The sequence below is a fragment of the Bactrocera latifrons genome, unplaced genomic scaffold (assembly GCF_001853355.1).
Source record: "Bactrocera latifrons isolate USDA-ARS-PBARC rearing strain unplaced genomic scaffold, ASM185335v1 scaffold_19, whole genome shotgun sequence".
Lineage (NCBI taxonomy): Eukaryota > Metazoa > Arthropoda > Insecta > Diptera > Tephritidae > Bactrocera > Bactrocera latifrons.
Genome location: NW_017535407.1, coordinates 1,655,812 through 1,667,074, shown reverse-complemented (window position 1 = coordinate 1,667,074; position 11,263 = coordinate 1,655,812). Strand labels below are relative to the sequence as shown.

Here is an 11,263-nt window from a genome sequence, read left to right as displayed (position 1 = left end):
AAAATAAAATAAAAAAATAAAATAAAACAGAACAAAATAAAATAATTCTTTTGAAGCTAACTTTTCTCCATTAAGCGAGTTCTACATTGACCGAAATAAATGGTAGTCCGATGGTGCAAGGTCAGGGTATGTGGTGGATGTACCAAAACTTTCCAGCCAAACTCTCCGAGTGTTTGCCAAGCCATCAAAAATGTGTGGCCTAGCGAAGCCTTTTTTGTTCATTAGTTCTGGCTATTTTCTATAAAATGTAGAATTAATCGTTCGACCAGGCTGGAGCAGCTCATAGTGAATGATTGCTATCCAAACCCTTCAAACACTCAGCATAAATTTTCGACTCATCAATCCGGATTTGCGACCATTTGTTGAGATCCATCACGCTGATCTTTTTGGCACATATTGACGTATCTGATCCACTTTTCGTGTTAGCTTACGCTTCAGAAGTGGTTCGATATCATTTCGTTTCAGCAAAGAATCATAGATTTTCATTCGGTCCATTAAATTTTTCACAGACAAGTCATGTGGTACCCAAACATCGTGCTTATATGCCTTTTATAAATTGTTCGAAACCGTTTGATGATGAATGTTAAGTTCTTTAGCGATTTCATGGCTGCTTATGTGATGGTCCTGGCCAATTTTTTCATAATTTCATCGACTTATTCAACAATAGGTCGACCAGAGTGAAATTTCTCTCACAACGAAATTTCCAGAACGGAGCAAACCATTGCTATGCTACTCGAACTGATGCAGCATCGTCTCCTTTCAATTGGCTTGCGTGGCATTTTTCCCTTTTTTATACAAAAATTTCAAAATGAAGCGAATTTCTTCATTATTTTCACTCAGTTTTGTACAGCTGTAACTCTTTTCAACTTCTCCGAATTTAGTTATTAAATAATTACATGAAGTGCTATATCAGAATTTGGGTAATTCGTATGAAATTTCTAATATTTTTGGCAAACTACTTATTTATATCCAAAATTACACGTTCAGTGAATTTTAACGAAAGTTTGAAGATCTTTTATAGGTATATAGGTGGAAGTATTGACCCGACTTTATCTATTTTTTGCCAATACTACATGCAATTAAAAGACCACAAGCTAATAAAATGCTCCCAAGATTTCATCGAGGTTCTTTACATGCAATCATCAATCATATGGGGTAGAGCCAACCGTTCGAAAATCTTGATATTAATTATATAGCGACTAGCTCAGGTTTTCTCTCAATTGTAGGCATAAAGATATAATACACTGTTGTGAGTAAAAAACATTCTTTCATTTTCATTTCGATAATTCACAGATTGCACGTTATATGCGGTATAAAGTCACTGTGAGGTTCGAATATCTTTTTATTAGGCTTATGGGGGCGAAGGGAAGTATTGGTTCATTTCAATCCATTTTTGACATACAGACATAACATTATCTGAAAATAAATTCAATGCTTGGAAATCACGCTGGCAGCGCTGCATCGACGCAAAAGGAGACTATTTTGAGTATTTTTAAAGAATAAATCAATAATGAAATCAAAATCTTCAAACCTTCAAATCTGTTCGAAAGACATAAAGTTCTTAAAGACCCAAGTTTAACTTTAGTATAAAAGCTATTTAAACGCTTCTAATATCATCTTCTCAAACAAAAATTTTGTCTTTCAAATTTATATGTGCTTTTCTCTACAGCTCTTGTCTTGGCTTAAGCTATATCTTACACCACGAAATATAAAAGTAAAATGTTGCGACATTTACTCAAGTCTGGTAATTCCTGGACATACGAGCAACACCCTTAAAATGGACATTTGAGTATAAGAATGTTCCAGTAATGTACTTCTAAAATATATATATATTTTTATTTCGACTTGTGTAATAAATGAATAGCATTTGCGACAAAAGAATAGTCATTTCTTCCCAATAGAAATGTAAAATTACAAAAACAAAAACATAAACAATGGAAAACTGCAAAGCAGCAATCAGCTGTGATTCTATTGTCATTTGTTTACGTCTGCCATGACAAAGCTGCCACATCACCAACAGCACCACTAGCACACGAGCGCACGAAAATATGCAACAATTCGCTTAATGAAATTTACAAAACTGCGCCGCGCACACTTTTGCAATGCAAAGTGCAAAAATGTGAACAAAGCAGCCAACAGCGTCCTTTATTGCGCACCGCACAGCCAACGCCCGCCAACGTGGCCCGCTTAACTACTTAAGCATGGATATGGCATACATAAGTGTGAGGGGCACTACAATGACGCTGCCACTTTTGGCGACTCCTTGCATATCATTTGCAATTGCATCCGCAAAAGTTGGCGCTTCTGGTTTCTCAGCTCACACATACATATATACACGTATATATGAGTGTACGTACAATTTTATGTGTGTATGCGTTTGTGTGTGAAAGTTCTTCATGCCCGGCATTCGTGCAGACCAATTTGTTGTAATGCACTTGAGACACGCGACGTGCGCATCGGATGACACTTTTTCCCACCCGCGCTCACATCAACCGCCGCCTCATATCTTGAGTCTGCCTGCCACAATGCGTTGCCAGCGCTTGTATGTGCCACCAACAAAAATGCCACTCCACTCGTCTTCAGCGCTCAACTTTTGTACGAGCATGTATGCATGTATGTGTGCGTGTAGCTGTTTGTTTGTGCATTCGACTTGACTATTGGAGTATTATTTCGCTTGCGTTTTTGTTTTTGCTTTATTTGTGTCCTAACTATTTTCCCTTTTTTAATGTTTATTGTTATTGTTCTGCTTTCGGTTTTGCATATCATACTTTTTATTGTTTTTATTTTGGTGTTTTGTTTTTGTTCGACAAAAGTTAGTTACGTTGTTTTTGCCCGCCTGACTTTCAATTGTTGATGTGGCTCTCAACGCACTACTTATGCAGCTAGTAATAATAAGTGGCGCCATCAGCAGTACTTGTTGCCGCAAGCAGCCTCCGCACTCCTCTTCTACGCTTCTAAGTATATGTATGCATAAATACTTATATGTATGTGTGTGTGTGTGTGGCTACTGCAATTCAGCTTTAGTTGTTGTCCACTTCCGTTCGTTTAGTTTCGTCGGTGACTTGTAGTGGAAGTAGCTCCTTTTATGCATGCGCACGCACACACATGCCCCCATTAATGTGTGCTCGTATTTCTGGCAGGAAATTTTATGTTAATTAAAATAAATATTAGTCTTCGTAGCACATTTGCTTCGCCAGGGAGTTTTACAGTTCATTGAACTGCTGCCTACACTCTGTTTGAGAAGCGCACATGCAAATTCAAATAACGAGATTTTAAGTTAACTAATGAGTTAGCTAACTAATGATATCGAAAGATGACCCCGCCCACTCTCCATATAACGGTACTGTTAAAAAGTATTGATGTATAAATCATTAATTAAAGACGCCAGAGACATAAAATTTTGCACCAAAATGGTATGAGTGGGCTTAAGGCAAACGAGTTACAAATTGGAGCCACTTTTAGGTGAAATTACATATCTTGGAACCTGCTCGTAGGACTTCAACTAAACTCGCAAAGTATTTAAATATTTCTATTTTACAGTGTGAAGCCTTGAGTATCGAATATGCGGACCACCTTTAGTTGACTTTTGACAAAAAATATCGGTCAATGTGTAAGGTATATAATTGATTACCTTGAAGACGTCACGGAAGGCATTCTTCGGAAAAGCCTTGAGAGCCGAAGTGTATGCTGCTCGTAACCCCTCTGTCGTCTGAAAATGCTTGCCTTCGATCATTTTCGAAGAAACATGGTCCGATGATTTCACCTTTCCATAAACCCCAACAAAGCATTACTTTTTTCTGGGTGAAATGTCTACTCTTGAATCTCTTCGGGTTGATCTTCGTCGCATATGCGGCAATTTCGTTTGTATACATACCCATTAAGGCAGAAATGGGTCTAATCGTTGAACAAAATTTGGCTCGAAAACGTCGTATCTTCTTGGAACTTTTCTAGAGCTCTGTAGAGCTAAGCGATGTCGCTTGGGAAACTTGAGCGACTTCAGTTCATACGGTTGTTCAATTTAATATCTCGACATAAAATTCACCAAGTTTTTCCATAATCGACTTTCCACGGTCTTCGTGTACACTTTCAGCTACGGCTGCCATAGTTTCTTCACTGCGTGCTTGACGTGATCTCTTCGGTCGAATGTTATCCAATTATGAATGGGTCTCGAGATGAGCGATGGTGTTGCGAATAGTAGGCTCTGTAGACCGATTATGTTGCCCATAAGCTGAGCGAAGCACGCGAAACAGATTCTTTACAGAACGTGAATTTTCGCATTAAAGTTGTAAACGTTGTTCAGGCGGAAGTCTTTTCATGATGAAATGGCAAATAGTACTGAACAAGAACAGCATGAGCGCTTGACACGCCTCACGCATGATCTGTCAAAAAAACGCTATTGATTGAATTTCCTTTTCGTACAAATTTCCTTGTTGAAATTTCACGGATAATGGGTTTACGAAGTACAACGAAACAAAAAGCAGCTAGGCTTGGCATTTTACAAAGCTGGAAACCTTAAACAATAGTGGATTGACCCTGAGACAGAACTTTAACCAAACCGAAGAAGCCACTTGAGCATGCATAACTTTAAAGCTGTGGCATTAGTTTCATAACTGTTAAAATAATGAAGTGCACAACAAAAACGGGACAGTAAAAGACACTAGAACAAAGTTCTCATAAACCACATGGAACAGCTACAAAGGCAACGCCGCTCACGAAACACCAAATTGCAATGAAGTCGAGGACAACGGAAGACGAAAATACCGAGAATAAATGGCATTAAAAGTGCACGTAAAGACAATAACAATTAAGCAAAATGTGTCAGTGAAAATAAAAGTGGTGGAAAGCGCAACAACAAGACTGCTAAGTGCCGCACCAAAATATGTAAACAAATGACAAAACATTGCACGTAAATAACTTTTTGTAGCAATTCAAATCAATTAAAAGAGTTGGCAACTATGCGCCATACAAACTGTGGCGGTCGACTGACGGCGCACAGTGAGCTTCGCAATGCAGCGCAACGAGTGGCGAGTAGCGTAGTAGGGACAAGTGCAACTTCAACAAAACTGTCATTACCATTTCCGAGAATTTAAGCAATCGGTGCAGCAGGGAGGAGTCTCTTTGCGGCCAAGTTTTGAGTGAGTGAAAAGCACAGACAGTAAAAGGCAGTCACTTATACAATAGACCACTGTGGACGGCCAGCGAAGCAGTGAGGAATTTTAACGACAAACCGTAGTAAATGTATCGGATTATGAAGTTTAATGATGGCAAGTTTAAGAAACATGAAACAGTTTCCTTCAAAGTTGCTCGGGAATTTGTGTTGTTCAGTTTATGTAGTGAATAATTGGGGTCATTCGCTGGCAAGTTGTTATTTGCTGCGTGGCATGCGCTGATTTCAAGTAAATTGGTGAAGACAGAGAGTATGCAGCTGGCTGGTATTGCGTAGTCTTTGTGGTTTCTTAATTAATGTTTGGATTGAAAATAAATTTTAAATATTCCTATGAGTTTAAACACCTTGTTGAAGGATTTTACTAAATTTTGAATGCTCCATGTATATTTTTACTAAATTTTATACATGGTTGAGTAATAATTCCGACAATTTGAGATTTAGGTTAAGTGAACGGGTTTCAAATCAAAAAAGGTATGCCACTTTGCTTAAGCTAAGACACACACCTGCATAATAGAGAGGGTAACATATAGCGGAGTTTCTCCTCTGCCCTCTCTCTATCTCTATATCTCTCTCTGTAGTATTTTCTGCAGTCCCGTTTCAATATGTTTTAAGCCCTGATTAAAGAAATTATTTTTAAATTTTAATATGCATTTGCAAACAATTATAGACTACACTGTGCCTGTTCGTGACAAGAACTGTGCCAAAAATGAACTGAATTAACAGAATTTGTGGATTCAATTCTGCAAGGACCGCAGGTACTTAAAATCTTCATGAAATTTACTGGAGCTCCTTTATCTTCATTCCAAAGGTGTCAAACATTGCTTAAGCCAAGACGCAAACCCGCTAAATAAATAGACCTACATTCAGTCGACTTTCTCACTTATCCTTTCCATCTCTACTGTTCTTTCAAACTTCTCTAAAAAAAACTTAAGCAAATACGACTTTGAACTGTCTAAACTTTTTGCGAAACGAAGTAACAATTTGAACAGTAAATTTTTATATACAACCTGTTTTGCATCAATTTGTTTCTGCCACTTGCTCCTTCTGTGGTCAGTTGCACGAAATTGCATTCTTTTCTACAGCAGCTGCCACCAAAAGATCTCAGAAGATTTTGCGAAAAAAAGCTAAATAAATGGGCGCGTGTTTTGACTCTTTTATCTCCCTGCTCTAAACGTGACTTCTCGATTTGGCATGGTTTCGTTTGTCTTTGCTATCTGGTCAAAGTTCAAACTAAGCAACTTCACTGACAGCAAACAAATCGAAATTAAAATTTCAACACCACAAACTGGCAACACTCCTCGCCATTCTGTGCTTTGTTCAAACATTTCTAATTTCTTTTCTTTGCATTTTCCTATTTTGCTTATTTGTCTGGCGACTTTGTAGCGTTTAGTGCGGAACCAAGTATTACTAGGATTTGTTATTATTGTTTCCCGAAGTTTTTTTCCATCGTATATAATCTTGTGTCAGAGATGAATGTTGATGAGAGATGAAGAAGGAAAGAACAGTATTGTCACTGTCACTGTCGTTTTTGAAGAGAGAATTGTAAATATGTACTCTTTTGTTATTTTGAGTTTGAGAGTTCCCTTCACAGTGTTCTCAGAGAAAACAAAATGGTTGTCGATTGAGTGGATTACTATCGGTAAATTCGATAATTATAGTTATGTATATAAATTAGATTAAGTTGAGGTTTTCTGTTACAGCTCACAATAATTTTTATAATTTTTACATTTTATCTTTTACCGTTTTTTTAAATTCTGTGTCAGCAACCAACTTCAAATTGTGACGTGAAATCGAAAAATCGAAATCGGATACGGGATCCCTTGTACAGCTTTTAGGTCACGAAGATTTCTGTCGTCCCGCCAGTTTGTGAATGGCAGAGTGTGTTTGGTTCGAAGTTTTATGTTGAGAAGAATGCCAGAAGCTTTTTACTCTATCAGAATTTCCTTCTCTTTTCCTGAAGTTAAGTGATTTAGTGCAGTGTTTGGTGCCATCATCTCCATCATATAACCGAAGACACTGGCTTACAATTTTCTAGTAGGAAGCAGGACTTCTCAAAGTATTCTACTGTTATTTGTGAAGCCGTAAAAATGGAATCTCTGTGTTCGATCTCATAAGTAAGCAAATCGCCTAATGGCCAATAGGCCAGGCATCTAATTTCTATACTCACCAGTTCTGTTGAATTTCTGAAAGTTTGAGCTCCAAAGCATTTAACCTTCGCTCTAGCAAACGTGGAACAATCAATAAGGAAATGTCGAGATTTTTCCATCTCCTCTTTTATCACACAACTTCTACAGCTGGAGTCCGATAACTTTCCAAACCTTTCATAGTGGACGCAGTTCGTCCTAGGTAGGAAGCTTTAATGTCATTGAATGCCTTATTCTTCTGCAGAGAAGTTATTGGTCAAAGGCGGGGTATTTCAACGGAAGTGGTCTTCTGACTCTACGGCGCTAGAGTCAAGCTAATTATGTTTTATGGGATCTTTAAGTAATGGAAGGCTCTAAAAAAAGAGGCTGATGGAGGGGTATATCGTCAGGACTCTCCATCAACTTCATTTTCAGACTTCATTACTACTGCAGAGTTTTTTAAGCAGACGTCTTTGAGATAACGGTACACTTACTGCTTCAGAGTACAATCACAAGCAATTCACTTTATGATAAGACTATCATCGATATCAGGCTGCAGAGGAATCGCAGGTAACTTTAAAGCTCATGAGTTGGCAATGAAAGGTATCCTAGCCCTGCATCAGTAGTATGGAAAGGGGTCGGTGCTCCCCTCTCCTCGTGTGTTCTACTAATGGATAGCTGAACTTCTTAGGAGCTTGGTCAGTGCTGTGCTACCATCGGTTCATGCGCTGTTGTAACGTCCTTTTGGCCCAAAATCGATAATGAGAGTTCCAATGAGCTCTTTGTACTCAGTAAGGGTAACTACTTCTTAGTTGAGCTTTCCATCATTGGCAATGGTGCCTCTTGTCTCTCCTAGTGAATGAAACCAACTCAGTTTAATTTGGGTTAATGGCGCGCCCGCTTATCCCTCATACTCCCCCCTCCAGAAGCGCTAGTTCAGCGCCTTTGTCGTGTTTTGACTTAAATAGCCGTTCAATACTGGGGACTGAAATGCCAATTGACCAACCGTCTCCAGAACTGGTTTTCTCCGATTAGAACGGGTCACATTCCATGGCCGTTCGACTATCTTCTCCTGGAATATCCACCACATCTGGCATACCTTAATTATTGGAGAAATTATTTCGGGTAACAAGCTTGATGTGCGATCTCTTGTTTTCCATTTCTTCGTCAACTGTTTAGAAGCGAGTATTTTTATATTTTTCCCACCGTGCTTTTGGTATTTCACTCTCACATCGACTAACCATTTCCCTCTAGGAAATGTACCAAATTGTTTAAAGCATTTAAAAAAAATGTAAAACAATTGACTTACTCGACTGATTGACTAACAGTATCTACTCAATGAAAGCATGAACTGGAACATGAAAAGAAAGCCAACAGAAATGTAGACAAAGGAAGCAAACTGAAATGCTAAGCGAGCCCGAATGGAAAGAAGCATAGAAGCTGCCTGGCTTGAATGGTGTTTAAGGCAAGACACTGGTGTCAGCAGCAAATTTGCTGATATTGAAGGACCCATTGACATTTGGAGACAATAATGGTGTCGAAACGCACACGCACACATACTTATATAGAAAGAAACCGACTGTGTGGGATTTATAAAAAGACTTGAAAATGAACAGCAAATTGCTGCAAAACGCTGCACTTTTTAGCAATGTTTTTGTGTGAGTTTTATTAATGATTTTTTAATTTTTTAGATTTTTTTTTAATAACAATTTTTTTTAATTTTTTTAAATTTCTATTTTTTTTAACTTTTTCTTATTGCATTTATTTTTTTATTATTTTTGTTTTGTTTTTTGTTTCATCATGTATTTTTGGCACTTTTCACGTGCCGCATCCGCTTGTCCAGTTGCCTGTGCGCTTATCCTTCCCTCAATTCGTTTACTCSTTTGTTTATTTGCTGACTTGTTTGTTTGTTTTGGTTCTTTTCTTCAATTTTCGGTTTTGGTTTTGCAACTTTTTTGGGCTGCAATTTGTTGACTGTTTTTTTCTTTGCTGCTTCGTTGCGAATGCAAGAAGAATTCGTGGTTGTCTCCATAGCTTTCAGGTTGTCATTTGGTCGCTTCATTTTTTCTGTTTTTGTTTCGTTTCTGTTTCTGTTTCTGCTTATTTGCTGTATTTGGTCATGTTCGTTTACATTTTTTGTTGTCGTTTTGTTGTTGTTAACATTTTTTTGTTGTTCTTTCACTTTATTGTTGCTGTTGTTGTTGTTGTTGTTTTGGTTTTTCTGACTTGCCCAACCGACTGCCAGTTTGTCCGCTTTCATTCGCTTGTCTTTCTATTTGTATTTGTATTTGTATTTGTTCGTTGTCTCCTTTGTAATATTAAACAAAGCGTGGAACGTGATTGCAATTAAAATTGAAAAGCGTTAAGCGAACTGGACTATTAAGTTGCATACACAATGCGCGCACACATGCAACATGCCATTACATATGCACTTGCGTCTGTGTGTGTATACTTTGAAAACCGGTATGCTCGTACTCATACACATACAAATATTGACTCACAAAAATACAGATAAAAACATAAGTAAAGTACATAGATGTGAATGTGAGAATATGTTAGTGTAAATACTTGAATTTCATTGTGTTTTCCCAATGTCCAACATGTCGCTGAAAACAATAACTTTATATAATATATGCATATTTGTATATAGTTTTTGTATTACTGTTTTTGCTATTACTTTTATTGCAAGTCTGTCGCAAAATTATTTTATTTTTTTAGGCACAAAGCTTCTTTCCGTTTAAAACAATTTTTATTACTTCTATATTTTTTTGTTGTTTTAGTTATCCTTGAAGTATTTCACCACCTTCTGCGCATACCTCCAACTTTCACAAAAATATTCCATAGAAAATGTTTCAATTTGTTTTGGACAAATATTCTTAAGGTCAAGGTGCTGTGGTTTTTTACCCTAGGTTTAGGAGATAGATTCCCACTTGAACCACCAGGGTATGGTCATGTTCTTCTATTGTTTGAAACATTTTCGCTTAAAATATATAAAACAAATGTTTGACTCTACATAATAGCTCTGAAGCGGCGTGCTGGGAGCCAACAACTTTACAGTTGGAAATGGTTAATGGAAATTTCGGCGACACAATTGTAAGCAGAAGCAAATTTGTTCTCAGGTTCGGAAACTAGAGCTTAAAAAGTTAGTTAGGTTCCTGCATATATCCATTAGCTGGTAATGCTGAAGACGTGCGCGCTGAGGAACACAACTAAATTGCTGTATCGAAAAGTTGCAAACACAAAAGGTGTCTAGCATATTCGTTACTCGACTGTGGTTCTTGATCTCTCAGAATTACCTTCAAAGTCTCTGAGCCACATAATAAGTTAGCAAAGCTCAACTATTTCCCATTAATGTTTGTTGTTGAAGAGGAAAAAAAATCAGCGTTGATGAAAAATATATTTGATTTGTTTTTGTGAGAATAAAAGGCTATCGTATTCAAATCGAGTTAGAATCCACTAAAATCGATAGAGAAGAGGAAAAATGGAGAGGTGAATATGAGAATGCTTTAGCTGCTGTAAGACGAAAAATTATTTTTTTACTATAAAAAGAATAATCTTTTGGAAGATTGTAAGTTCGGAGCAAATTCTTTTAGGAGTGAATAAAGAGATCTATATGGCATTACAGAACATAAAGATAATATGGTAGGAAAAAGCATGAGCTCTTAATATAGACTATGAAACTGACGCAATACCACTTGACTATGATGTTCGAATAGAAAGAAGGTATCTAAAAATAATGAAGTTTCAGAAACTAATGAATTAGTAGAGCAAGAGAACAACATCATAAAAAATCGAAACTAGTGATATATTATTTGGCCGTATATATGATTTTCAAAGAGTTTTTTTTTGGCGAATACCACCAAATGTGGTATATTGTCTCTATCTCGGATTAGGGAAAGTTTGAAGAGTTTTTAGCTTACGTTGCATTGATTTCTGTCCCATTAACTTCTGTGGTCTACTTGCGTCCATCTAT

The 11,263-nt window shown here is 37.3% G+C and overlaps 1 protein-coding gene across 3 annotated transcripts in view; it reads left to right on the top strand.

The window, feature by feature from the left end:
- LOC108967571 (chondroitin proteoglycan-2-like) overlaps positions 1–11,263 on the top strand; it is a 202,742-nt gene that overhangs the window by 53,580 nt on the left and 137,899 nt on the right. The gene's annotated exons all lie outside the window — the stretch shown is intronic.